At 38.0% G+C, this 8,443-nt stretch overlaps 1 pseudogene; it reads right to left on the bottom strand.

The window, feature by feature from the left end:
- Window positions 1–860: 860 nt before the first annotated feature.
- Window positions 861–1,150, bottom strand: LOC116621826 (annotated as a pseudogene).
- Between the last annotated feature and the right edge of the window lie 7,293 nt (window positions 1,151–8,443).

Below are 8,443 nucleotides of genomic sequence, written 5' to 3'. Positions count from 1 at the left end.
AGGTTCAGAAGACTTCCTTTCACTCATTTAAAAATACCTTTCTGTATTGAGTCTACAAGTGTCTGTGGTCTTGAGTATATCTCATCAGGTCTTTCCCACAGGTATTAAATAGGGCAAAAAGCATAAATACATCTTATTTAGAAAGATAAGGTGGTAGAGAAAAAGGTTGCTTGGGGCACAGTGTAAAAACCACTGAACCAAAGTTGAGAGACTGGTTCTTGTCTTAGTTTTTTACTTCCTAACAATGAGAACATGTGAGTCCCTCATCCTCTTTGGGCCTTAGTTTACTTCAATGAATAAATGAGGTCAGTGGTTTTTAACTTTTTTGCATGTCATGGACTCTTAAGAAGCTTATAAAATCTATACAATATTTTCCATAAAATACACACACACACACTCAAAAAATTTCATACAATTTCAGAGATTCTCTAAGCTGAGGGACCTGTGTTTTAAAATTTTATCAAATATCATGCCAGTAACCATGGAATTCAACATTTATTTTCCCTTTATACCACTTCTCTTCTATCATTACTCAGATCCAAAAATACCAGGATAAGCCTGTATCCAACACAATGAGCACCCTCTCTTCCATTTACAGTGACTCTCAGAAAAGAAACATCGAGGAAAATAGAAAGAGGATAAGAGATTATTTCTTATTAGACTCAAAATAATTTACACTGAGCTCATCTATATTTTATTCAAAGAAATGTAGAAATATCTTAATTTACATATCATATTACAATGAATCAATATGGAGTCAAAGTCCACCATTAAACATTCCTAAAGATTCCATACATCATCCTCAGAATAATGAATTTCTATACAAAGATTTATAGATGTCCAAGGTATGTACTTTTTCCTCAGTGTGCTACAGAGTTTAGAAGTTCTGCTGGAATATTCCCCAAATCAAGTGCAGGATCTGTTTCTTCATCAGTTTCTCCAATGACTGCAACACTGAGACTTGTTACAATGTATATCCCTAGCATCACTTGTTTTACTCCTGTGAAGAGCTAAACACTAGTTCATGGCTTTCATCCAAACTCAAGTTAATTGTCTGGTTAAAACCTTGCAGTGTTCCCACAATCATTCTGTCCTCAGAAGTTGTAACTGCAACAGTTTGGTTGATGTAGTTATCAAAGGCAGATGTCATGATGCTGAGCTCAGCTGTTCTGAGCAACACAGTGACACAAGTGACAAGTGAAGCTAAAAAGGCCTGCCTGAGCTCATCTACATTATACTATACTAGTATACTGTACTTATAATTATGCTATGTTGGACAATTATATAATTGTCTTTGGGCTTCAGTTTCCTCACCTGTAAAATGAGGAAGTTGGACAGACCAGTAGTTTGTAACCATTTGGGGGATTATTATCTGAAAACCCTCATTTTCTGGGCCCTTCCTGTCAGGTTGCACTTCTGATAGCACAGTCTATGGTGGCAACCCTCATTAGTCCAGTGGTTCTTAAAATTTTTGGTCCCAGCCCCTTCAAGGATCTGATTAAAATTTGTACTTTTTCCCCAAAAAAGTGCTCATATGTATGCACACAGAAATTTTTTTTTATAAATGCTTTCAGAAATTCCGGGACCTTCTGAAGTCCATGCATGGCTCACCAGTAAAAACTCCTGTACAGGAAGATGTTTAAAAATTCTTTTTAAAAATTTTTTTTAATTTAAATTCAATTTAGTTAACATATACTATACTGTTAGTTTCAAAGGTAGAATATAGTGATTCATCAGTTGCATATAACACCCAGTGCTCATTACATCAAGTGCCCTCCTTAAAAATCCTCTTACTTCCAATACCTTGTGAGCTTCTATGTGGTCAGTATGTTTGGCTGAAGGCAAAAATTGGTGGTGGATATTTCCTCACACCCTTCCAGCATTCCTTTCCTGTTAATTGTCCGCAAATAGCCAGGATCCCCACTGAGAGTAGATTTACCTAATAGATTTACAGTAAATAAGGAATTTGGGCTATACATGTTACCCTTCTCAACAGTTTGCTTTTGCAAAAAATGACAATGAAGGGGAAGAACCAAAAAGGACACATCTGGAATACTGACTTTTCAGACCTGGTGGCAGGTATATGAGTGGGGTTTTGGGGATTATAACACTTGAATTGAATATTGTGTCCATGTAGGACAACTGACCTTCTAGTTTATCCATAGATAAAGGTGTTTCTTTCTATGAAGGGTAAATCACATGTGTACATCTGAATACCGGCTTTATAAAGTGACAATTGTGGGCTCCTGCTAAATCCGCTATCACTAGGGTCTGATACAAAAGATACTCTCACTTATTGTTAATTATAAAGACTTAAAATCAGTAACAATAAAACCATTCCTGCCTTGAATTCTGGTCTAAGCATGCATATCCAAACAGCACCCCTTTGCTTATTTCCCTTAAGTGCTATTTTTGATTGAGATATTCAGGGCTCATTTGCACTTACACTGTGACTTTTAGTAGAATGTTCTCTGAACATTTTCAAAATAACAAATTAGGCTCCCTCCAGGCTCCAAACTGGTTGTCTGATTGCTATGGCTAGGACCTCCAGTACTATGTTGAATAAAAGTGGAAAGAGTGGACACCCTTGTCTCGTTCCTGACCTTAGTACTTCCCCACTGAGTATGATGTTTACTGTTTTTCATATATGGCCTTAGTTATGTTGAGGTATGTTTCCTCTAAATATATTTTGTTGAGGGCTTTCATCATGAATGGATGTTGTAATTTGCCAATGCTCTTTCTGTGTCTATTGAAATGATGATACGGATTTTATCCATTCTCTTATTGATGTGATGAATCACTTTGATTGGTTTGCAAATATTGAACCACCTTTGCATACCAGGAATAAATCCCAAGTAGTAAATGCTTTTTAATGTATTGTTGAATTTGGTTTGCTAGTATTTTGCTGAGAGGATTTTTCGACTCTATTCATTAAAGATATTGGCCTGTGGTTCTTTTTTTTTTTTTTTTTTTTTGGTATTGTCTTTATCTGGTTTTGGTATCAGGGTAATGCTTGCCTCATAGAATGAATTTGGAATTTTTCCTTCCTTTTCTATTTTTTTGGAATAGTTTGAGAAGAATAAGTATTAACTCTTCCTTAAATGTGTGGTAGAATTCCCCTGTGAAGCCATATGGTCCTGCCTCAATACATAATAACAAATGAGCATGGTCTTGAGTAAACTGACTCTTTGGCCACTGGGCTATTTGGGATAGAAACAACTTTCCACCAATTCCCCCTCGCTTTCTTCCTGGATTCAGTAAATTTTTGTAAAGTGAATTCTGTTTTCCCACCTCCTTTCATGATCAAGTCAGAGACTGTCCCCCAAGGAAAAACAAAACATACAGGTGTAAGATATCACTGAAAACTTTGGCAAAGAAGGAAGGAGTTAAGCAGGTGATCTGCCTTGGACTGCTTGTAATTTTGGTACTGAAAGGTAATTTGCCATCTATTTAGGACTATGTGGGAGTTCCACAAATATGGAATCTACTTTACACCATAATCCCAAAGCTGTGAGAACTTTTCTCTTGGCCATGTGCATCTCCTGAATCAACATTTGTAAGTTATTTGTTTATTGTCCTCATATTTATAATGATTAGTATAATTTAGCTGCAATATTATACTTTACCAAAAAGTACCACTATAGCCTGAGAATCAGCAATGATATGGTGTCTTGAAATCTTTAAACTGTTTTTTTAAAGATTTTATTTATTTATTTGTTGGTGAGAGAGAGAGAGAGAGAGAGGCAGGTGGAGGGAGAAGCAGGCTCCCCGCTGAGCAAGGAGCCGGATGTGGGACTCCATTCCAAGACCCTAGAACCATGACCTGAGCCAAAGACAGACCCTTAACCAACTCAGCCACCCAGGCATCCTTGTGTCTTGAAATCTTAATTTCAAAACTGAAAATCAATTTTTAGCATTTCTTGACAACCAAAGCTGTATAACTCAGAGGAAGTTACATAACACCTTTTAGCCTGCTTTTTTTTAAAGGATTTTTTATTTATTCATTTGACAGAGAGACACACAGCGAGAGAGGGAACACAAGCAGGGGGAGTGGGAGAGGGAGAAGCAGGCTTCCCGTGGACCAGGGAGCCCAATGTGGGGCTTGATCCCAGGACCCTGGGATCATGACCTGAGCTGAAGGCAGATGCTTAACGATTGAGCCACCCAGGCACCCCTTTAGCCTGCTTTTTAACTATAAAATGGGGACACATAATATCTAAAATATAGGGTTGTTTGAATGAGTAAATATTATAACAAACGTAAAATTGGTAGCACAGTGCTTAGTGGATTGCCAACTTTCAGGCCATCAAACACTCTCCAAAAAAAGTCTTACTTAAAGAAGGAATAAATATGATTAGTATTTTAACTGGTAATTTGACAAAGAAAATAATTTAGGTAACCTATTTTTGTTTACCTATTTTTATTGTTATGTTAATCACCATACATTAAACCATACATTACATCAGTTTTAAATGTAGTGTTCCATGATTCATTGTTTGTGCATAACACCCAGTGCTCCATGCAGAACGTGCCCTCTTTAATACCCATCACCAGGCTAACCCCTCCTCCCACCCCCCTCCCCTCTAGAACCCTAAGTTTGTTTTTCAGAGTCCATCGTCTCTCATGGTTCATCTCCCCATCCGATTTCCCCCCTTCATTCTTCCCCTCCTGCTATCTTTTTTTTTTTCCTTAACATATATTGCATTATTTGTTTCAGAGGTAGAGATCTGAGATTCAACAGTCTTGCACAATTCACAGCACTTACCAGAGCACATACCCTCCCCAGTGTCTATCACCCAGTCACCCCATCCCTCCCACCCCACCCCCCACTCCAGCAACCTTCAGTTTGTTTCCTGAGATTAAGAATTCTTCATATCAGTGAGGTCATATGATACATGTCTTTCTCTGTTTGACTTATTTCGCTCAGCTTAACACCCTCCAGTTCCATCCATGTCATTGCAAATGGCAAGATCTCATTCCTTTTGATGGCTGCATAATATTGCATTGTATATATATATACCACTTCTTCTTTATCCATTCATCTGTCAATGGACATCTTGGCTCTTTCCACAGTTTGGCTATTGTGGACATTGCTGCTATAAACATAGGGGTGCACATACCCCTTCGGATCCCTACATTTGTATCTTTGGGATAAATACCCAGTAGTGCAATTGCTGGATCGTATGGTAGCTCTATTTTCAACTTTTTGAGAAACCTCCATACTGTTTTCCAGAGTGGCTGCACCAGCTTGCATTCCCACCAATAGTGTAGGAGGGTTCCCCTTTCTCCACATCCCTGCCAACATCTGTCGTTTCTTGACTTGTTAATTTTAGCCATTCTGACTGGTGTGAGGTGATATCTCATTGAGGTTTTGATTTGGATTTCCCTGATGCCGAGTGATATTGAGCACTTTTTCATGTGTCTGTTGGCCGTTTGGATGTCTTCTTTGGAAAAATGTCTGTTCATGTCTTCTGCTCATTTCTTGATTGGATTCTTTGTTCTTTGGGTGTTGAGTTGGTAAGTTCTTTATAGATTTTGGATACTAACCCTTAATCTGATATGTCATTTGCAAATATCTTCTCCCATTCTGTCGGTTGTCTTTTGGTTTTGTTGACTGTTTCCTTTGCTGTGCAAAAGCTTTTTATCTTGATGAAGTCCCAATAGTTCATTTTTGCCCTTGCTTCCCTTGCCTTTGGTGATGTTTCTAGGAAGAAGTTGCTGCGGCTGAGGTCGAAGAGATTGCTGCCTGTGTTCTCCTTTAGGATTTTGATGGACTCCTGTCTCACACTGAGGTCTTTCAGCCATTTTGAGTCTATTTTTGTGTGTGGTGTAAGGAAATGGTCCAGTTTCATTCTTCTGCATGTGGCAGTCCAATTTTCCCAACACCATTTGTTGAAGAGACTGTCTTTTTTCCATTAGACATTCTTTCCTGCTTTGTCGAAGATTAGTTGACCATAGAGTTGAGGGTCCATTTCTGGGCTCTCTATTCTGTTCCATTGATCTATGTGTCTGTTTTTGTGCCAGTACCATACTGTCTTGATGATGACAGCTTTGTAATAGAGCTTGAAGTCCGGAATTGTGATGCCGCCAGCTTTGCTTTTCTTTGTCAACATTCCTCTGGCTATTCAGGGTCTTTTCTGGTTCCATACAAATTTTAGGATTACTTGTTCCCTTTCTTTGAAAAAAGTGGATGGTATTTTGATGGGGATTGCCTTGAATGTGTAGATTGCTCTAGGTAGCATTGACATCTTCACAATATTTGTTCTTCCAATCCATGAGCATGGAACGTTTTTCCATTTCTTTGTGTCTTCCTCAGTTTCTTTCATGAGTATTCTATAGTTTTCTGAGTACAGATTCTTTGCCTCTTTGGTTAGATTTATTCCTAGGTATCTTATGGTTTTGGGTGCAATTGTAAATGGGATCAACTCCTTAATTTCTCTTTCTTCTGTCTTGTTGTTGGTGTATAGGAATGCCACTGATTTCTGTGCATTGATTTTATATCCTGCCACTTTACTGAATTCCTGTATGAGTTCTAGCAGTTTGGGGGTGGAGTCTTTTGGGTTTTCCACATAAAGTATCATATCGTCTGCAAAGAGTGAGAGTTTGACTTCTTCTTTGCCAATTGGATGCCTTTTATTTCTTTTTGTTGTCTGATTGCTCTGGCTAGGACTTCTAATACTATGTTGAATAGCAGTGGTGATAGTGGACATCCCTGCCGCGTTCCTGACCTTAGGGGGAAAGCTCTCAGTTTTTTCCCATTGAGAATGATATTCGCTATAAGTTTTTCATAGATGGCTTTTATGATCTTGAGGTATGTACCCTCTATCCCTATATTCTGAAGAGTTTTGATCAAGAAAGGATGCTGTACTTTGTCAAATGCTTTTTCTGCATCTACTGAGAGGATCATATGATTCTTGTTCTTTCTTTTTTTAATGTATTGTATCACATTGATTGATTTGCGGATGTTGAACCAACCTTGCAGCCCAGGGATAAATCCCACTTGGTTGTGGTGAATAATCCTTTTAATGTACTGTGGCATCCTATTGGCTAGTATTTTGGTGAGAATTTTTGCATCCATGTTCATCAGGGATATTGGTCTGTAATTCTCCTTTTTGATGGGGTCTTTGTCTGGTTTGGGGATCAAGGTAATGGTGGCCTCATAAAATGAGTTTTGAAGTTTTCCTTCCATTTTTATTTTTTGGAACAGTTTCAGAAGAATGGGTATTAATTCTTCTTTAAATGTTTGGTAGAATTTCCCTGGAAAGCCATCTGGCCCTGGGCTTTTGTTTCTTGGATGATTTTTGATGACTGCTTCAATTTCCTTAGTGGTTATAGGTCTGTTCAGGTTTTCTATTTCTTCCTGGTTCAGTTTTGGTAGTTGATGCATCTCTAGGAATGCATCCATTTCTTCCAGGTTATCTAATTTGCTGGCATAGAGTTGCTCATAATATGTTCTTATAATTCTTTGTATTTCTTTGGTGTTGGTTGTGATTTCTCCTCTTTCATTCATGATTTTGTTGATTTGGGTCATTTCTCTTTTCTTTTTGATAAGTCTGGCCAGGGGTTTATCAATCTTGTTAATTCTTTCAAAGAACCAGCTCCTAGTTTCATGATTTGTTCTACTGTTCTTTTAGTTTCCATTTCATTGATGTCTGCTCTGATCTTTATTATTTCTCTTCTCCTGCTGGGTTTAGGCTTTATTTGCTGTTCTTTCTCCAGCTCCTTTAGGTGTAGGGTTAGGTTGTGTATTTGAGACCTTTCTTGTTTCTTGAGAAAGGCTTGTATTGCTATATACCTTCCTCTTAGGACTGCCTTTGCTGCATCCCAAAGATTTTGAATAGTTGTGTTTTCCTTTTCATTGGTTCCATGAATTTTTAAATTCTTCTTTAATTTCCTGGTTGACCCATTCATTCTTTAGTAGGATGTTCTTTAGCCTCCTTGTATTTGAGTTCTTTCCGACTTTCTTCTTGTGATTGAGTTCTAGTTTCAAAGCATTGTGGTCTGAAAATAGGTAGGGAATGATCCCAGTCTTTTGGTACCGGTTGAGTCCTGATTTATGATCTAGGATGTGATCAGTTCTGGAAAATGTTCCACGGGCACTAGAGAAGAATGTGTATTCTGTTGCTTTGGGATGGAATGTTCTGAATATGTCTGTGAAGTCCATTTGGTCCAGTGTGTCCTTTAAAGTCTTTATTTCCTTGTTGATCTTTTGCTTAGATGATCTGTCCATTTCAGTGAGGGGGCTGTTAAAGTCCCCCACAATTATTGTATTGTTGTCGATGTGTTTCTTTGCTTTTGTTATTAAGTGCCTTATATAATTGGCTGCTCCCATGTTAGGGGCATAGATATTTACAATTGTTAGATCTTCTTGTGGAATAGACCCTTTAAGTAGGATATAGTGTCCTTCCTCATCTCTTATTACAGTCTTTGGTTTAACATCTAA

Source organism: Phoca vitulina, unplaced genomic scaffold, assembly GCF_004348235.1.
Source record: "Phoca vitulina isolate PV1807 unplaced genomic scaffold, GSC_HSeal_1.0 scaffold51, whole genome shotgun sequence".
In the NCBI taxonomy this organism is placed as follows: Eukaryota; Metazoa; Chordata; class Mammalia; order Carnivora; family Phocidae; genus Phoca; species Phoca vitulina.
This window is presented reverse-complemented; position numbering and strand designations above follow the sequence as displayed.